The sequence below is a fragment of the Haliotis asinina genome, chromosome 9, assembly GCF_037392515.1.
Source record: "Haliotis asinina isolate JCU_RB_2024 chromosome 9, JCU_Hal_asi_v2, whole genome shotgun sequence".
Lineage (NCBI taxonomy): Eukaryota > Metazoa > Mollusca > Gastropoda > Lepetellida > Haliotidae > Haliotis > Haliotis asinina.
In genome coordinates, this window is record NC_090288.1 from 63,008,715 (window position 1) to 63,030,827 (window position 22,113).

Here is a 22,113-nt window from a genome sequence, read left to right on the forward strand (position 1 = left end):
TGTTGTAAGAGGTGACTAACGGGATCGGGTGCTCAAGCTCGCTGACTTGGTTGACACTGACATGTCATCGGTTCCCAACTGTGCAGATCGATGTTTATGCTGTTGATTAGTGGATTGTGTGATCCACAGTGATCGACCCCCGCTATGTAACTAGAATATTGCTAAGTGTCACTTAAAACTAAACTCACTCACTCGTATTCCAAAGGTGGTGTGTTGTGATCTGATAACACATGGCAGGTGCAATATACGAGTAGTTTGTCTGAGTGAATTTATATATGCACTGAGTGGTTCAGGAAGTTGAATACAAAATCAGAGATTCTTCAGTCCATTTACGACAGGAACAATCGACAGCTTGTGCCACAAAAACATGGCCAAACCCATTCTAGACTGAGAATCTCAGGGACGTACTGATCATCTGAACATTAAAATTGGAGGCATAAGTATAGACGTCACGGAGGAAAGTAATTGTTGCCACTACTGTTTTGTTGAAAGTACTGAGTTTGTAAACGAAACCCTGCACACTGGTATGTGATATTCATTCTTTCCATAAGCTCTACATAGAAGAAAACTGGTTTTCATTTCCTGTCAAAAACATTAACAAATTTGCCAATTTCCCCATTTAAGTCAAAGAGAATGTTTCTAACGACTCGAAACGTGGTATTGGTTGATGCGGTTCTTGGATGGAGACAAAATGCCGTCGGGTCATGGTGTGATCATGTGGCATGCTACAACATTAGGCAATATCCCATGTTCATCACAGCTGGTTCCCACACACCAGGCTGTCGACAGAATAACGAGATTCGCGGACAGACACCGTTGCTTCGTATATTTGAGAACAAACTTGTTTTGAAAACTTTCCGTGTGTCCGTGCATGCGCTTTCACCGCGTTTTAACCATGCTTTAACCACGTTTTAACCACGCTTTAATCATTAGACTACACCCACCGTCCGGTGTCACCTCAGTAGGTATTTATGGTAAAATCTAGACACCATTTTTTACTGAAACATGGTGATCAAAGGCAGTTAACTCTAACTGAAACACAGTGGCCAAGAGCAGGTAACTCTAGCTGAAAACGGTGGCCAAAGATTGAAAGTATTGTCGTTTGAATGTGGTTGATATATCCTGAACTTGGATGTTTCGTTAGATGAAATGGCTGCGTCTAAAATATCTTACTACACTTTCTTCGTGGGTCGTAAGGGACACGTTCAGCCATGTTCTCGTGACAGAGAGTGAGACAAGAATCTTGCGACAATGAACTCTAGTTACTGCCTAATAGACGGACACCATGTGGGAGAAATAGGAAGTCCACGGGTCACAAACTGTGACCATCTGTGACATGAAAAGTGCTGTGTGACATGTGAGAAATATTGCAACGTTACTTGATAATGTTATCCGACACACGTTTGCAATCAATAAATTAACTGAGAGTTTTTACAGTATTTTTTCACTTTCCTAATATCACCTTTGAACGAGTTGCAAATGTCAGTGTTCTAGCATTTCAGGAACCGAAACTAACCCACGTCTGTATGTGACTGGTAAGTGTCGGGTGATGTTTTGGAATGCTAACACTGTGACATATTGCCAAATGTGTGTCAGGTAAGTCTCTCACTGACGGGCATGTCTTGTCTATATCGTTATTTTACGAAAACCGTTTTGATGAATTTGAGCCCACTGATCACATGAATATATAGTCGATATAGTAACCTAAAGGTATCTTTCCTGTTGTGGATGTGTCTTTTCAGAGATATAGTAACCTAAAGGTATCTCTCCTGTTGTGGATGTGTGTTTTCAGAGATATAGTAACCTATAGGTATCTCTCCTGTTGTGGATGTGTGTTTCCAGGGATATAGTAACCTGAAGGTATCTCTCCTGTTGTGGATGTGTGTTTCCAGGGATATAGTAACCTGAAGGTATCTCTCCTGTTGTGGATGTGTGTTTCCAGGGATATAGTAACCTAAAGGTATCTCTCCTGTTGTGGATGTGTGTTTCCAGGGATATAGTAACTTAAAGGTATCTCTCCTGTTGTGGATGTGTGTTTTCAAGGATATAGTAGTCTCTATACGGTGTGTAACCTTCACTCGCTCACTCGTTAGCCACCCGTCAGCTCCATTACACAGCAGTCAGGCACTGGTCGATCGCCCATTAGCCACCCTTCAGCTCCTGTCATCCACCAGTCAACACTGCGTAAGTCACTCATTAATTAGCCGCTTGTTAACACCCCTATTCCACAGAGGAAACTCATCGGTCACTCATCGGAAGCAAATTTTTTTTCTTTCCTGTAACCCACCGAAGGGTATCGTACCACAGTCCGATGAATCCGATTTGTGTTGGCCGACTGTCAGGTCAGTCAGTGTTCGACGTGTCCGGCGTGATCCGACGAAGCAAAGGAACTAAAGCTCAGAGTCAATTCGATTCTCATCGGAGGGTAACATGACATGTATCCGTTGTGACATCGGAGGGTAATCGCTCATTAAATCACATGCCATCCGACACATATCGCACGGCAAGCAGTGATATTCAACAGACTATAAAAGGAGGGTGAGCCGATACTCACACCGGGGATTAGCATAGGACACTAAAGCACCAGGATCCCGAAGATGGGTCCATGAAAGAACAGAAATGTTCCAGGAGAGAAGGCAACAAGCTACCTGCCAGGTGTCATTACCTGCAAAGCACTCCTTTATGTTTTACCTCATATTTTATACATTTTGTGCATAAAGTGTCTGGTGTGCCTCATTGGCATCTCGTCTGGTGCTTGTATTTTTCTATGTTCTTTTCCCACTCTTGACGTACATTCACATTAGCAAACTATTGTGTCAGTCAGTCTGCAGGCTAACTTTTGAGACCAGGTTCAAGAGCTCTCCTGGCATTGGTATCACCTTTCGTAAGCTTTGATGCGAGAGTGGAGTAGTTATCTCTCAAGAAAGTTAAGAATGCCGTAACGGTTGTATCCTTCATTCTCAGTTTATTCATGGGTCTGATGTAGTGTCCATATAACATCTTTCTATCACCTTGCAAGTGCTGATGGTCGTCTACGTCTTCTTCTCGGGAACAGCCAAGGGACATTGCATCATATTGTGGCATAAATCAAAGCCCAGGGATCCAGCGTTGCGAGGACGTTAAATCCATGGCTAATGTCGTCAGGAGGTGCAGCGCACTTTTATACTCGACTGTCGGTTTTGGCAACAAATCCACCTAGTATTGTGTCAGAGTCCACCCTACGAATAGTAACCGAATTGTTGGACTAGTGTTGGAAGTGTCAGATTAGTGTCAGGTCACCTTCGAATTACAATCCGACTGCAGTCGGATCAGACGGACGCCGGCGATGACAATGACGGACAGACATGGGAGCGCTATCAGTATTTTAATGCGATTAACCCGAGCAATGTCGGACCTCTATCGGAGTTTACAGAAAAGGGGGAACTCCTGAAAAAGATGTCGGGTGAATTTTCATCGGATCTCATAGGAACGTCGAAATTAGGATCAGATGACCTTTAGATGAGGTTCCGATGGTCAGTGGAATGGGGGGGTATAATCAAATGTCAGTCGCTTGTTTAGCTTTTGATACTGACACCGGCCAGTCACATCCAACTGTGCCAGACGAGATCCGCATTCATTTAAGGAACATTTATGTATGTTGTCAGACTCAAACTGATTATGTTTATACTTACTATTCTTCTCGAATAGCTACGAACGTTTCGAGAATAAGGGCCCATTTTGTACCAGCATCTCTCTGAGACAGCCCAGGCGTTATCTGTCGCATAATGTTCTGCACGGGCCACGCGGGGGGTGTCATCGCCTCATTATCACTGCCTTGTATACAAGATATTTATTGATGCTGCAACATGCAACACAAAGATAAAACAACAGAACAGCTATCTCCTGTACTTCGGGTGATTGCAAACTCATACATTTTCCTCTCACGAAATGACTAAATGTGAGAAATGTAAAAGTAATTCTGAAAATTCGCAGATTACAAGAAATTGTTGACAATTCACTGACATGATTCATACGGCATGAAGACTAATGTGCTAATGTTCCAGCTTGGTAATGTTTCAACAGAATTTTGTTTGGGTTACAGCTGTAAAGTTGCTGATAGAGACGATTCAATTGTTCCATGTCTTTTCTGCCAAATTCCTGGCATTTACTAAATTACAAACCTATTTCTCACGTCTTTAAAGATCGTGGATACATGCTTGTATATATCTCAAAGATTTATTTCACTCTTATTTCATGTTAACCAGTTTGCACGCTGTTGTCCCTGAGATGGATTTCCGTTTTAAAATAAACAAGGAAACCGAGAGAGAGCCACAATGTGTTTCAAGTGCGTGTGTGTGTGTGAGAGTTGGGATTAACATATCTCTTAATCGTATTCCGGATAATGTGTATAAATGGCATGTGTGAATGTCATGTGACGTGTGAATGGCATGTCATTTCATAGTGAATGTCATACCATGTCATGTCATGTCATATATGACATACGTCAAGTACATGTGAAGTACAAAACTACATTTTTAACTGCACACAAAAATAACAGGTGTTCAGTCGTACATAACTATACCAGTCCAGCATCATTGCTAGTACATGGCGCTTGCAGAATCCTGACGCTACACAACGTCTGGAACAACCTAGCCTGGGAACTACCACATAAGAATGTTAGTGACTGGGTATGCAATATATTGCTGTTCGGTGTAATATAAGCATGTTCATGCTAGCTTTCGCTGTTGTGACTTTCTTACTCCCGCCGTGAAGCTGAGGTGGTATATTTTGTAGATGTAGCTCTTGGGTTTGTTTTCGAAGAACAATGCCTGGTTCCTAATGGCCACGCGGCAAATGGACATCAAAATACACTCAAAATACATCACACTTGTTATGTTAAGGCACTGACTGCAATATGGAGGTTTTTTAATTTATTTATTCCGAGCAGTGGTGCCTCAAAACTCACAAGCATGTGCACAAATGAAAAAAATGGGGTCATCGGGCATTAAAGGGGAAACACGTGGAAGAATGTGAAACCTTGGGTGTTCTCAAACAATTCTTCAGGAGCGTGCCACAAGGCTCAGACACACGACTAAATCTATTGTTCGTGATGTAATTGGTCGCTGTGTATATTTGACTATTGTATATGCAACACCTTTAACCCTTGCTGAAATTAAGACAATGTGTTATTTGAAATAATATTTACATGTGAAGGTAATGAAATTCATACTTATATTGCCGGTGCAATGACATGTCTGTCGACAATGCTGTGGTATACGTCTTCAGGTATTTGACGAAGTATTTCACAATAATCTTTCAGCTAACTTTTGTCTAGTTTTGTCGCGACGCATGCATTGTCATCGACCAAAGTCGTAATTACTTCAAAATGAACTGCAGTACATGTATAATGACGACTGATTAACTTACAAAGAAATATTAATGGAGTCTTTGAAAAACTGAATTACCTTCTTGTCCAGAATAAATATTGACCGTGCGTGTAATATACAAACATTCAGCATTATTCTTAGGGATTTTAATACCCCTTTATATTTCAGATTGCATTGACGTTGTGTTTGTACAGACATTCTTTCCTCTGTTGTCTTCGAAGTTTCTGTGCTGTAATTGTATTTGTTTTTAAACACATTTGTAAGTAAAAAACGTGACTTTGCTCTTGGTTTCAGACGCTTTGTTTTTCCTTTCAAGTGTCTGGAAGACTTACAGCTTCAACTAAGAAACTGACACAACATTCGAAACTATGAAGTAAGTGTAAAACCATGGCAGTGGATACTATGGATGTGTTTACCCGTTTAACCTGTCGAGGTATTTCGCAACTGTCCCTGATAGAAATCGATTGTGGCTTGACATACTGTGTCTTGAATTACTATGTCTTAGCTATGCTTTAAGAAAATCAGAATTGCACAACCATTGCGTATTACGTGACTTCAGGCACTCATGGACATGGCTATACCAGGCACTATCACAGGGAAGGGTGGTATATAGAAATGTGAGATTAAAAACAGACATGCTTTACGACTCTGTCATTTTATCAGCTCTGTTTTTCTTACACAAGCCGCTGTTGCATCACCATGGTTCACAAAACAACGCCTATTCGTTTACGTGTTGATGTATATAATAAACAGTTAGAATTTATGTCATTATTTTGGAGTAGTATGTCGTGAAATGCAATGTAGCCGAATTGAAATGTTTAATTAATAAAAAGTGTGATTTAAATGCACGATATAAAGTTTGAGCTTACGGTGCATTTCTCCCCATATTCATTTTCAGATGTAGTGACTCTGGAAACCTGTCGGGCTTGAAATACTAGAATGCAAAAGAGACGCACCATATGAACAGTAAGACTCGATAGGTTTTGTCTACAGGGCGTTAACGTACTTTGTCAAAAGTCACATCTTATTTAGATTCTGAAGTTTATGACGTCTTTTTCATTTTGAAGTGCTTACAAATGTCAAAAAGCAAATTCTGTTCTACTTATTTACCCGCCTGGACGGGATTTCAAGACGATCGGTGAGATAGTATATCTATGCATAATGAATCAGAATGACACAAATTCAGGCATGGTGACTTATTACAACTTTCCATCAGTCAGTAAATATTCCAGCACTACTTATGAGAGCTATTGGATAGCGATTCATAAACACATATTCATGTACAATCGAAATATAACATTCGACTCTTCTGTTAGCACAGAATACTGAAAGAAATAGAGGGATGCCATTGTTTTCATTAAATGGCAACAATTTTCAATAAAGATTTCTTAGTCATTCATGTATACCAACTACTGAACATGCTGAAACTATTAACATCATGTAAAATATTTCTTGATTGCTAAATGTTCTGGACTGTACTTCCTGTACCAGATTTCATTTATGTTACAAAGCGGCACAGTCTTGGAGTAGCCGAGTTGGAGAGAAACCCGGGTTTAGTCAGAAACGTGGGCACAAGAGTTGGGCGTTGATGGTTGCTACTGAACCAACATTATTCCTCACTCACATGTAGACATGAGAAGAATGGAATCTCCGACTTGATGCCACATCCTTGGTTAGATGTTGATCAGACAATACCAGACGGACCGCTACAGTTAACAAGGGGTACCCATCAAGCTTCTAACAAGGGATGTTTCATTGCTCGATGTCTCTGAACACCAGCATGCAGATGTTCAAAGACTATATATGATGGTTCCGGTTGAAATCAGTCTGTCTTGTAGACACGATTCCGTTAAAGCTGATTTTACCTAACGAGCGGTAATAATGCTGCGTCTTCCCTACTGAATGCCTTGCGAGACTGACATTGGCATGTCCTGCCCTTAACTTAAATTGCAGTTTCGTATGCCTTGATAGTCCGCGATCTTAGTACTGCGCATGATGATAATGCTATATAATGAGCTGCAGTACAATATTCGTCACATACCGTGAAAACCAGAGCTATGGAAATATGGAAACCCAGTATATTCATTTATATTCACATCATAATTATATTTGTGTTATTATTCTAATCCTTTGGGCACACCATTAATTGATTTTAGATATGCACGTGGTACGATCAAAGGCGAGCACCACATGCAATATGTGACCCAGTGTTTCTGCAAATATCAAGTTTCAGTCACTGTTTACAGGTAAACTGATGCTGTTGATAAACAAATATGAGATATCCTCAAGTGACAGATGCTCGAAGACGGCAAGGTATTGTCGTGCTGGCATGTAAATGAGGAATTTTGCCAGAAAAGTTCGTTGTCCTCCTTCGGTAAGATAACGGTGTAAGAGACCAATATTGCTTCTGTGTCTGCACCTGGCAATGCCTGAAGTGAACTATGTATACCGTTACAAGACAGTGTCTACTGCGTTAACTCTGTACGTTCCTCTTTCGCTCCGGACAAATCTGTTAGTTTCCCAGTGACATTGTATCTGGCAAAATTAGAGTAATAGGGTGGCTACGGTTGCAGACCGTAATGATTCACAAACGCTGCGTTTGTTCCTTAAGCCATATTTGCCAGCAGTAAAACTTCATCGAGGGTCTAAATGGTGAATGTTTAATGTTTAAAACAATAGATTCAGGTGTCAACGGAAACTCTTAATCTATCATGCTATTTTAAAGAGACATCAACGAACTTTGTATATACGATATGAATGAATGATTGATTGGAGAAGTCTGTGAAAAGGTTGTTGCGTTTCTTAACAGAGAGTGTGTTGTTTTTGACGCCATTTTAACAGTATTCGAGTTATTCGAGTTGGATCATTGCCTCCTTTTATAAAATAAGCAACAATAGGTTTCGGCATATTACGACCATGTAAAAGGTATCTTTGATAAAACTTGGACGTTCATTGTGACAGCTTTCCTCACTATAATGTAAAGACTAATCAGATATTCTTACGTTTTAATCCTCTCAGTGAGACGGCCGATGTATAGTGGCGCCACGTAATCTTTTCATGCTATCACTGACACATGTATGTAATTATATACCAATAAATGTAACACATAATTGTACAACACTGATATTGCCCTTGCCCGTATCTTCTCACAGCGTGTAATTTGTTCCCCAGCGTCTAAGTTTAAAACAGGAGACGTATCGTTGATGCTTCGTTAGTTTGTAATTAGTCAAATATATTGCTGAGGATGATTTTATAGGCTGTGCAGAGGTCCGTGTAGTTATCAACCTGAAGACATTTAGATACAAAGGCTGCAGGCAACGTCTCAGAAGTCAATTTTAATTCTTTTAGAGTCAGACTGCGGGGCCACGAAAACATGGGCTCCGTCTATTGTACCGTGGATCTGTGGGTCTTTATGTGATGTGGTAATATATTCGTTATGCAGAGACACATCAGACCTTTACATGGTGCTTGTGACATACTGGGGCATACTGGTAGCCATCAGAGAATAGTTATTCAAATGAAGGTAAATACAGATGCCCTTCTGGTGAACAATAAATCTTATGATTGAACATTTCCTGGCTTTGTCGGTGTCATTACATTAGGCAGACAAATGTTCTTGTCACAACCGGTAAGGTGTTTCAGGACATTCTGAAATATATTAAACAGACATGTGCAATCGGGAAACTGTGAAAATAATGAATGGTATATACCTAGTTGTCAGTTTAGAGGTTGATGATCTGGTATAGTTAATGAAGAAATAAAATGCCTAGTTTTTTGTACAAGTAACTGTGTTGCATGTATATTTACCTAGTCCGTGTGTTTCTATTGAGTGATCTTACCTTTATATTGTCGTATTATATAATGTAATTCCATTTACAACCAATCAGCTTTAACGTTTTTAGAAAAAAAACGTCACCATAGTATACTTAACTTTAATGTCACAATGAGTAACACAAATTGGTATCAGAATAACATGAAAGTGATAGAATAGCTCAATGAGAAATATCAAATATGAAAATATATTTATGATTCGTACTTGGGTTCATCAGCATGCGAAACAAGAGCATATACTTTGTCCGTACTCTGTAACCTGTGCGGAACAGATCAGCTGTCAACACAGTCCTATGAAGTTCAAATACTTATTAATGCAGAATTAACGGTTCAAATCTAGGAGTGGTAAATTTACCAAAAGGTTTAAATTAATTAAACGTTAGGCGGTAGGATTGTGAGACTGATCGTTATCAAGGTTTGACACATGGGTATAAGATATGAAATATAGGCTACTCCCTGGCGCCATGATGGGTCTAACAGGTTGACCTAAATTCTGCAAGTTCTTCATATCACAAACATTGGTTGATTATATGGTTTTTAAGAAGTAAAAATGTATGAATCAGGTAGGTGGCATGTACACGTGCGAATTGCACGTTGCGGACAAACATGAAAACAGTGTGCACATTGTACGCACGAGGGAACGCAACAAGGGATTAAAGAGCGAGTTGCAGATATTTTTGTCAATTTTTTCCTTTTTTTTTTTTTTTTTGTTTGTTATATAAAAAACTAATAATAGGGTATCGATTGGTGGAGTCTTACCTCCGGTATAACATTTGTGGTGTCCTTAAAGTTATGTCGCAGGGGGCAAACATCCAGATGGTATTCGAAAATCATATTCTGTTGCTCATATTTCTCTACTGCTTTTGTGGTAGGTAAGCAGTAAGTGTGAACGATCGTGATGGAACTGAATACTATGGTTACGTTTCATTACAAACGAAGTCAGTGGGTATTATTTTACGCGGCTTTTATACCAGCTTGGGCTTTGCAGATATTTCCATAGTGGGAATCCGACCCGGAGCAAACACTTCAATAAACTGGCTACCCCTCTACCTTTTGACCAAAATGAAATCACCAACAATGCGAGCAGTTAGCGTTACCTTTATCGATAATTACACCCAAAGCAACTAAACTTTACAAGAACTGAAATTAATAACATGGAGAAATGTCAATGTTTAAACACGCAATTTTATTCATCTAGATTATACTGTCTTGTATTGTACCCTTTTCCATTAACCTTCCTTAAGTGGACGGGTTGATAAAGCGGCTGATTGGCACTTCTTTACACAACTGTCTCTCAAGACCGTCTTTTCGGATGAGTGTAAGTTTAAAAGTCATGGAAAGTCCCTATCATCGTCTTGAAGGCATGTTAGTGTTATCTCGCTGACGACGTCCTGCATGGGATGGAATGGAATGGCGCCATTGGATGCACTGCAGTCAGATCCAGTGCCTGAGGTATTTCATTTATTTTGTATTTATAGCTATATGGAAGATATGTCTTGTAGACTACCATCAAGCACGTAAACCGTTAATCCTCGCCGATATGTTATTCTCTACTAAAGCCAAAAAAGATAGATTCTGACAATACATTCATGTGATCAAATGGTTATAAACCTTTTTTTCACTCTGTTTAGTTTTACGACACTTTAAGCAATATTCCAGCAATATCACAACGGGGAACACCAGACATGGGCTTCACACATTATGTCCGAGTGGGGAGTCGAACGTCGTGACTAACACTTTAACCACTAGGCTAAACCACCACCCGTAACACATATGTAGCCACCCGCAACACACACGTAGTCATCCGTTACACATATGTAACCACATTAATGCAACTGAAGCAAGGTAATTAAGATCTGGTAAAAAGACAATTATTGGGGTGTGTCATCATATGAAGCACACTGGAAATATTGGTGGTATTCAATAATGTTTAGATCGCTGCTGATCAACGTAAATTGTTCGACTTCCAGTTCAACATATTTTTCTTCAAAACAGACTTTCACAAAGAGTGGTGGTTTCAATGTTTCGCATTTCAGTATCCATAGCGAAAAGTTCCATGTTACTGTTAATCGCATGCTTTCAGATAATGTGTTTGCTTTCATTATTTACGAATGTATTCTGATACTGTGGCAAGGCTATCTTCGCCCATCGTCTCTCATAAGCAAATAATCCTTGGATCTTGGGATTACATATAATTTTCACCTGAGATTTGATTTCACCTGAGTGGACTGTTTTTTTCAAAATGACAAAAATTTGATTTATGTGAGAATTATATATGTTATTGTAGATTGTAATGGCAAAATAAGACGATTCATGAATATCAGGGGTTTTGCCTGTCTGACCGTTATACATGCTGTGAAAGCTACATCGTCTGGAATACATTATCCTCACTATTTAACGAAAGTGCGTTTAATTTCATAATGACTTGGGTTGGAGGAAATGATGGCAATAAACTGTGGTGGTCAGGGGCGTATAAAGGGAGATAATATACAGTGCATTAGCGTGATATAGAACACATGTCCAGGAGGTACCACGCCTTGTTTACATTGTTTGTTTGTTTATTTAACGCTGCTCTCCTTAATATTCAAGTAGTGGTGGTCGATAAATAATCTAGTCTGGACCAGACAATCTAGGGACAATCTTTCTTATTTTAAGTATTCCCGCTAACTGTTTCACTAGTTAGGGAATAGTGAGTGAGTGAATATGGTTTTACGTCGCTTTTAGCAAAATATCAGAAAATATCACGGCGGGGGACTGTAGAAATGTGCTGAACGCATCGCACCCAGGGGATCGAACTCGATTCTTCAGCGTGACGAGCCCCAGTCGGGGAATAAAATATCAATGTCTCTGAAACCTCTTCTTATACGCCCGTACTGCGGATTGTGAAAACACGAAACTTATCCATATTGTTTATTTTAAAAGTGTTTTTTACTTATACCTGTGTTCATATATTTCAAACTATTACGGCCAATATTTCTGTCTGTCCACTGTAGATAGACATACTTGGTATAGTCATTAATTAGAAGTCCTTTCGTCAGTATTACATTTCTTTCCCGATTTTGGACGGACAGCGATCAGTGATCAGGACACTTAAGTGTCCTGTAAGATACCATAGGGTGTATTAGATAAGCAACTTGGTACACTGATATACATCACTGTCAGAGTAATCTCCATATGGTCTTTGAATCTCCGGACATTCGTCTTCATGAGAAATGGGGTTACATGAATGGTTTCCATGAAGAACATCAGTGACAACCAGTAGATATCCCCCATAACAGAGCGGGGGCAAAACAGGGATCACTTCCGCCTATGTATGTAAATCATGGATCATGTGCACTAATGAGATATTTACAATGCTGACATTGAGAAACGGTTGTCAGACTGCAAGATGATTTTGATGATTAATTTAAAAACTCAGCGCAGTACGAAGTCCATCACTGACTTTAGGTCGCAGATACCAGACACATTAATATCTTTATGTGGTAGCGTTTTATTAATAGCTGTACTGACAGGTAGGATAGCAGAAACGTGTGTTTACGAAAGAAACGTTTGCTGATATTATATTTCAAACAAATAAGTTTATATTATCACAAAGGAGCATTCAAAGAAGACTCATTTGTACAGCGATCTGACTATTTTACAGAGGGTAAAACATATACTTGTTAGATGTTGTAATCTGTAAAGATAATGAGGGTTTTATCAACAACAGATCGTGTTTTTATGGTGGGATGTGCTATACTTTCATTCCTACTGTCCCAGAAGGTAGGGCTTGTAAACTGTTACAAGGAGTTCACACCGCCAGACAGGATGGTAAACGATAACACGTTAGACCGGACTCACGGCTACAACGCACCTTACGTCACAGTATCCAATGAATCTACAGAACGAAGGTAAAGTACATCATGTAAATGTCTTTGGGTGAGAAACACTCGCTGTTTAAATCTCATATTGGCGAAAATAATATACGTAGACGATGTTTCATGAATGACTTATCTTCCATACAAATTCATGTAAACTATTTATTGTTGTGTAAACGAACCTTTCGTTCGCTGCGTAAAAACGTGAGCGAACGGGTTTGTGCATGGTTGAGCAATGGACGGTCATGCGCAGTGGATAGATATTATCTTGTGAGTTCGCCCTGACTAAATACAGGTAATGTTTAAACTGAAGTCTTTCGCTTTATCTGCAGTCATCGATTAGGTGTTTGATTATCATCTGATACAGTAACTTCTCCTGCCATGTGTATTTAATAAACACACGGAGGGCACATTTGTCGAAGGTCAGTTAATATAGGCGAAAATTGAAAGCATTACATATACAACGCCATTGAGCAGTCTACGAATCAGCCTCGTCCTGGAAATAAATGTTGACATAGAAATTTACATTCAGTCGGTATTCATAATTTGATGTGATAGTAATATTATCCTTGTGGTTCGGGAGACATGACACACTGACCCCTAACTAACGCAAGTAAATCCAAATCTTTATTGGTTACCTTTTATTGTTCACGTGTTGTATACGTCAGCAAAAAAGTGTGAAAGTCGGACGAATTCGCAATATGTCCCTGCTAATCCCATCACTTGCTCTCCATATCTGTAGATTGTCGGGGCCCTGGTGAGATATTAAGATCATTGGATCCAAATTCCGTCAGGTGGTACATTTCAAATACATTTGCTGAATATATCACAAAGCTGCGTTTTAAATTGAATACGGGCATGGTTGATAAATATCGGGTTTATGCCAGTGATAAAGGAAAGCTGCTGAAAGACGCTAGGAGATAAAGATTATCTTTTGGTGAGTATTGTGCAAAGGAACATCTGTATATGTTTCATATTCACCACATACCTCATACCAGGAGGAATTCATACACAACTGAAACTACACACATTTCTATTTTGAGGTCTTGGTACCCACTTACAGTCTCTGTACCAGTCCTTGAAGTAGTTAACAAATTAAGGAACGTATAAACACCAAGTACCAAAGGGCAGCAGTGTTTGTGTTCCAGAGTCAGTTCTGAAACTGGGTTAGACGATCTGTCAATTGTTTTGTAAAGAATTCACATAAGACCAATAACAGTTTTTCTCGTGTTTTTATGTGAGCGTTCTTCAAATCTATGTTGGAAGGGCAGCACGGAGGTGTAGAAGTCGGCACAGGGTGCGTTGATATGACCTGGATGTTATTGGGGAATAGCGCGCGTTCTGATCCCTTGGTAACATAATAACTGATATTTATAGTCTAGCGGCTGTTATATGGTATTGGTTGAGTGATCAGTATGGGACGATGTGTTTACATTGTAATCATCATACGTCAGTACTACAAGATGTATGGAACTCGAGTCAGACAGAGAGAAAAGCTCTGAGGCGATATGTAACAGTGTCATAACTTGGAAATAGTCATAGACGTTTCATAACTCGGAAATAGTCATAGACAGTTTCATAACTCGGAAATAGTCATAGACAGTTTCATAACTCGGAAATAGTCATAGACAGTTTCATAACTCGGAAATAGTCATAGACGTTTCATAACTCGGAAATAGTCATAGACAGTTTCATAACTCGGAAATAGTCATGATATGGAAAGATACTGAAAGGTCTTCTTACATCTCTTAAAGAAACACAATTTCATCTATTCTACTAGTTTGCGCAATCAGACAAGGACGTTGTCAAATCCTTTCATTTATATTTGTGTTAAATATTGAAACAAATATCGTCAATAATATAGATGCTTTGAATCGCTCTGTTATCGTTTTGTCTTATGTGAGCATGCGAATATCAGCCCCGATACATGAACAAGTAGATCTATTGCACATTTTGTTATTCTTCGTCGACAGTTATGTCATGCGAGTCTGTAAATATTTCTGGGTCTGTCCTCCTGAAAGGGTACGTAAGTCCCAAACGTTAGTCTAGGCGTGCCAGATTGGTATAAGACATAGTGATATTTTGGTTCTTTTAATTTTCAGTTAAACGTTTCCAACAAATCGTCAGCGGCTGAGGGGATGATGTAAATCCAGCTGGGGTCCACGCAAGTAGCAGAGGCACTGCATGTCCCCCTGGTCCCTGGCACGGTAATCTACCTTCAGTTGCTGGTGATTTATAAGCCGTGTGTATACTGTCTTTTTAGAGATAGATGCTAGTTTTAACTCTAAATACTGTGTTGTTTCATGTGGTCTTACTGTCCTTCGTTGACAGATTTTTGTAGACTGATAGCTACTCTCTGAAACAAACATATTTTGCAGAAAAAACCTCATAGTGAAAAAAATACAACATTATATATTGAAAAGAAGCCATGAGAGTTCCTCATTTTCAGACCTGAAGCTGTGGCAATCTAGGCATGCTACATATCCAAGACTTTGCTGCAGGGTCTGTGTGACAGGCTAAGGTTTTTATAATTTACATGTATTTTAATGGTGAATTGTGTGTACCTCTTCGATCGTTAGGACAATGGGGAAACCTAGTGATTTTACTGAAAAGCGGAGTAAAACTAAACTCACTGACTCTTCCATCGTTAGGTTTAGTTAAGTTATTTTAGGGTATAATCTATCTCAAGCAGCTAGAACTATTTATCGATTGGTTCGTCAGTGGCAAAAGAATTTAACAGTTTTATGGTGCATGGGATCATTCGTCGTTCTTACAAGTGTTAAGTATACCGTTCCAAATAATGACACATATGCGGACCATCTGATAATCATCTCCAGTATATGGTGTTATCTACTTTCACCCCGCAGCTGACCCTCCCCCGTCAGAGCATACAGTGTTCATGCAACGAGGTGACAATCTCTACATTGTACAGTTGATTCAACGATTGATACTTTACTGTGTACATGATATTCGCATCAGACCACACACATGACGCTGGATCACAGATTACTAGCAGGCGTTGATCGGTCCTGGCCGGCCGGCCGACAGGCAGTGGTTAAGCTTGACCTGCTACAGGAAAATGCCTCGCAATACGACATCTACGTACAAGGACTGGTGTAAATACTGCTCAAGTCATTTGGAGACATAGTATATGTTATCATCTGGGTAATAGGTATATAGGTAGGTATATATGTGTTTTCGAAGACACTGTCAACAGATGGTAACGCATTAATGACCACCTACATCCTGATTAATTACCAGTGAAATATTGCACGCAAAACCTTCATTTGTATCTATGCAAAAATATCCAATCACAAATCATACCGTACAAACAGGAAATGATTTCTCGAATATTTACCTCATTCTCCCACTCAGCATATAACTGCCGTATTGTTTACCAAGTGAGACTGGTTGCTTTCAGAAGGCTCCCCAAAGAGTATCTACTCGGTTTTGGAAGGCTCCGTATATTGTATATGGACGGTTGCGGAAGATTCCGCAAAGTGTAAACAGTCGGTTGCGGGAGGCTCCCTATAGTGTATCTTGGCGATAGTACATGAAAAAAGATATCATACTTCCACTGTGCTAGAACATTCTTGGCCAAGCAAGTGTCGTGTCTGGGAAACCGACACCCAATTGTCGCCTGAGCTAGGTTTATGGAACGGTGGACACATGCAGGAACCACGTGGAAATAAACAGTCCGGCGTGCAGTCATTTCTGTGACAGAAGGTCGTAAATCTGCACACGGGATAATACTTGTGTGCGTTTTATCGCCAGTTCTTTTGTACAAGTCACGACTCTCAAATATATATAATGCCAGAGTCAACATTACTTTGATAGGACCGGCTTGTTCTGGAATGATATATACAGCCTTGATCACAGATGTTGAAGACAAACATTCTTCACTAGCTATTGTGGAACCAAACTATTGCGTAGCCTTGTGTTTGTGTAACTTTTGAAGAGGTCCTTTCTTACTGAAATACAATAAGATGAAATGGTTATGGTCAGTGCAAACGTTTGCCGAAAAGTAAATTGAAAATGTCAGCTTAGGATTAGGTAGCAGTGCTGTTGTCAAGGTTTCATTGCCTTCAGTAGTACGAATTTGTACTGCATCAGGAAGTATTCATGTGAAAACGCATACTTAAACACATTGTGGCCGTTGAAAGGATCTGCTTGCAGCACTCTGTATTCACGTGTGTTGCTGTTCCAGAAATACGTAAGCAACGTAATATAGTTTGTTGTTTAACGTCCAATACAGCAATACTCAAAATATATGGCGCCGGTCTGTAAATGATAGTGTCTGGTCAGGCAACCCAGTGATCGACAGCATGAACATCGAACTACACCATTGGGATTCGGTGATATGTTTCAACAAGTCAGCAAGCCAGCGCATCGTATCTCGTTAGTCGCCTCCTAGGACAAACATTGGTTGCTGAAGACCAATTCTATCCCAATGCTATACGTTAACATTAACTTACGACTATCTTAGTGATAAGAGAACACTATGTGTGGATGATTAGCAACATTTCGTTGAACATGTACATTTGGTCAGGATATTTTGAAAGGTTGTCAGTGGTCTTTTTGGGTATTGAGAATCGCATGTCTTCTCTGACAACATCCATTCTTTCCAGCAGGCGGACACGTATTGTCAGACTTAAGAAGTAAACTTTGCTCCCAGTTTTAAGGAAAGCAAGACAACCAGATACAGGGTGAGACGTAAACATGTCCTTATTGCATAACGTATCACGTGGGTTTGTGTAAACAAACCAAAGCCTTTTTGATGGACCGATGGAGTTATTGTGGGAAGATAGTCCTGCCTTGAGGATTCATGCTCTTATCTGACGCAACTGTGCCCAGCAGGCTAGAACTGTGTGGATTCCCCGGTATCGGATATTGTTTTGTTATGGAGAGCTTTAAACCAATATATCATTTTTATTCTGACCTTGACATAATGTGTTAAACATGTTTGCGAAATCAGTTCTCTGACAAATTTCAATTGACCTCGCTCCTAAAACTACATTTCCATCTAAAGCATAGCGAATTGGCTAATTATCCAAACTATCCTTCTATCACACCGTTTCAACATTATGGGATACACAAATGTGCCACTTATCCGTGCGGTGCAGATATACCAGACACTACTACACGTGGGACTCGACCCAACAATCAACAGATCCTCGTAACAAGGCAAGAGAAAAACGGTGAGTATTTAGACAGGACCACCATGACTTTGGAAACACAGACGTTCTCCCGTTCGTACACAACAAGGGAAACAAGGGGCGTTTCGCTTCATCCACTCGCACACGTTGAAGAGAGCAGTGCCGTCCTTAGGGGCGTGAATGTGTTTCACCTTACAGAACAAAACGTTATTTCCCATAACATGTCACAGCCGCTTGGTAAGCACAACTCCACTGAGGGTCCCTATCTACACGCATGTTAACGCACCAGCTCGATACCTGACAGGTACATGCATATGGATGCTGATATGGTTTAAAAACTGTATCACATCCAATAGTATGTGTGCTGAAAGTGAATTATCAGACACACCTTAAACAAAGAACAGGGTACTTGTACATTACAATGTAATTGAGAACATTTCTAGCAATATGTGCCTGTCAACTTTCAGACGGTTTTGTCTCAGTTTCACCCAGTGCGCACTTTAAAAATGTAGACGACTCAGGAGGGCACGTCGATATAATTGTACATGTTGGTCGTGTTGGAAGAAACTAAAATAATGATTAGTTTATGGGGAAGGAGAGCACCATCTGCTCATAAGAAGTAGGTGAGTACAAGGTGTAATAGGACGATGTATCCTGAGCAATTGTTGTAAACACCGACGACTCCAAACTGCTGTACACCATGTGTTGAATGGGAAGAACTAAGATGCACCATTCAACTCCATCCGTGCAGCCTAGTTCCTTCTGATGTTCCGTATCAACACAGTGCTGCCGATAATTACTGATGTGGCTGTGAACAGGCTGGTCTTTGTCAGACAGGTGAACGTTAATACATTAACTTACATACGTGAACAATACATAAACAATAGAAATAATAAACGAAATGAAATATTCTCCCTGCACAATCAGTCATAGGAAATTTCATATTCATACGTTATCAGATAACTTGACGTCATCAAGATATTGGATTACTTCTTGAAATGTATGACTTTGTGCGAGTGTAGGAATGATTTACAAGTTAAATGTACACCTCTCAGACAGATCTCATAGTAAGGGCTGAAAGCGTAACGATATCTCTATGTTGAGTTCAGACAGATATACAAGAGCGCCAGAGAATATGTGGAGTTAGGCTTCCATGTATTGCAAGTAATCGACCAATAGTCTAAGAGAAGCTATTGGTAAACATCTGCCATTTCCCGCCGAAATTCTGTTACTCTCCTTATTAGACTTTTATGGCCACCTTGAAAGGAGATATTTATGCGTTGAAACAACGCTTATTCCTCGACAAGTTTAATACACGTGGGTGTGAAGGAGAGCCGGACCCCGACTGTGGCATAGTAAAAAAGAAACCCAGACTGGCACCCAGACCAATCTGTTGGACGCCAGGACATGACCTCGTATATCCCTCTGAACCATAACAACCCAGCAGGGTTGTAAATCATATTGTGACGTAAAGTCAGAATGACGTCACAAATGAGCAGCTCCAGATGCTGCCATGGGAACCAGCTGAAACGCCCAGGTGCTATACTCGTACTGGATGTAAACGAGTGTAGACAGTAAAAATCGTTGGTTTACTTGCTTGTGTACAATGTCGATAAACATCATGTGCTGGCCAATTTCCGGGAGTTATTGAGTTTAGTTTTACGCCGCACTCGGCAATATTCCAGGTATATGGCGGCTGTCTGTAAATAATCGAATCTGGACCAGATGATCCAGTGACCAACAATATAAGCATCGATCTGCGCAATTGGGAAGCGATGATAAGTGTCAGCCAGGTCAGCGAGCCCGACCCCCGATCACGTTAGTCGCCTCTTACGACAAGCATAGTGGGCTGCTGAAGGTCTGTTCTACCCCAGGACCTTCACAGGTCAAAGTTTACTAACAATAGTGGAAGTACGAGGGGATGTCAATAAGTTTTGAGCCTTGAGCATTTTTCATACCCAAGTGTCACAGCCTATGGTACGACATTGAACCTTGGGGTGTAGCTGATGTGATATATAAGTTTTGGTATCCTACTCTCAGAAGTTATTGAACAGCTCACATTGACAGAAAGAGACCCCTCTCACGGCAGTGAAAATGAATAAAACTGAGTGTAGAGCGGTAATTAAGTTTTTAGCTCTTGAAGGAAACTCGGCGAAGAACATTGAAGAAAGGCTTTCAGCAGTTTATGGGATGTCTTCCCCTTCATCTGCTACCATCAAACGATGGGTCAATGAATTTAAGCATGGTAGAGAGAGTCTTGAAGATGACCCCCAGTCCAGGTCGCCCAACAACAAGCACTAGTCAGGAAAACATTGACAGAGTGCATAGACTTCTGCTGGAAAATCGTCGAATCACACTCCATGAGTTAGAGGAGACCACAGGCATTTCACACGGATCCATCGAGACAATTCTTCATGAACATCTCGTCATGTCTAAGGTGTGCGCAAGATGGGTGACAAGAATGCTTACAGATGAAATGAAGCAAACAAGGGTCACCATAAGCAACTCCATGCTAACCAGATACAACAAGAATCCAGAAGATTTTCACTTTAGGCTAGTAACCTGTGAAACCTGGATCCACCACTATGATCCTGAGAGCAAACAAGAATCCATGGAATGGAAACATGTCACTTCTCCCAGGACCAAAAAGTTCAAAGCCTCCAGATCAGTGCGGAAGGTAATGGCGACAGTCTTCTGGGATAGCAAAGGCGTCATCCACATAGATTACTTACCAAAAGGAAGAACAATGAATGGGGAATATTTCGCTTACTTGTTGAGGCAAGTGCGACAGTCAATCAAGGAGAAGCGCCGGAGCAAAATCAGACGTGGTATTCAAGAAACACTTGCGAGGTCGTAGATTTCTGGATGAAAAAGAGCCTATTGTTGCTACTGAGGCTTGGTTTGAGGACCAAAATGGCGCCTTGTACAGAGATGGCATCAGCGCCTGGCAGAAAAGATGGAAGAAGTGTCTTGACTCACAAGGGGACCATGTTGAAAAATAAATGTGGTTCGTACCAATATATTGTGTTTTTCTACGCAAGGCTGAAAACGTATTGACATCCCCTCGTATATATAAAGATCACTGAATTATACCCGTACTGAAAGTCATAAATATGTGTGCTATACTTAACTTCATCATCAGATACTACAGTGTTTTCTATGGGACCAACTTAACATTTCCATGACAACCATCACAATATGGCGGCAGTATGACAGCTGGTTTCTGCAGACGCTCCTGATGATTATGGAATTGACCAAAAAGTTCAAAGCCTCCAGATCAGTGCGGAAGGTAATGGCGACAGTCTTATGGGATAGCAAAGGCGTCATCCACATAGATTACTTACCAAAAGGAAGAACAATGAATGGGGAATATTACGCTTACTTGTTGAGGCAAGTGCGACAGTCAATCAAGGAGAAGCGCCGGAGCAAAATCAGACGTGGTATTCAAGAAACACTTGCGAGGTCGTAGATTTCTGGATGAAAAAGAGCCTATTGCTGCTACTGAGGCTTGGTTTGAGGACCAAAATGGCGCCTTGTACAGAGATGGCATCAGCGCCTGGCAGAAAAGATGGAAGAAGTGTCTTGACTCACAAGGGGACCATGTTGAAAAATAAATGTGGTTCGTACCAATATATTGTGTTTTTCTACGCAAGGCTGAAAACGTATTGACATCCCCTCGTATATATAAAGATCACTGAATTATACCCGTACTGAAAGTCATAAATATGTGTGCTATACTTAACTTCATCATCAGATACTACAGTGTTTTCTATGGGACCAACTTAACATTTCCATGACAACCATCACAATATGGCGGCAGTATGACAGCTGGTTTCTGCAGACGCTCCTGATGATTATGGAATTGTCACTTTTGTATTTTATCATATTTATCAACATTAAACT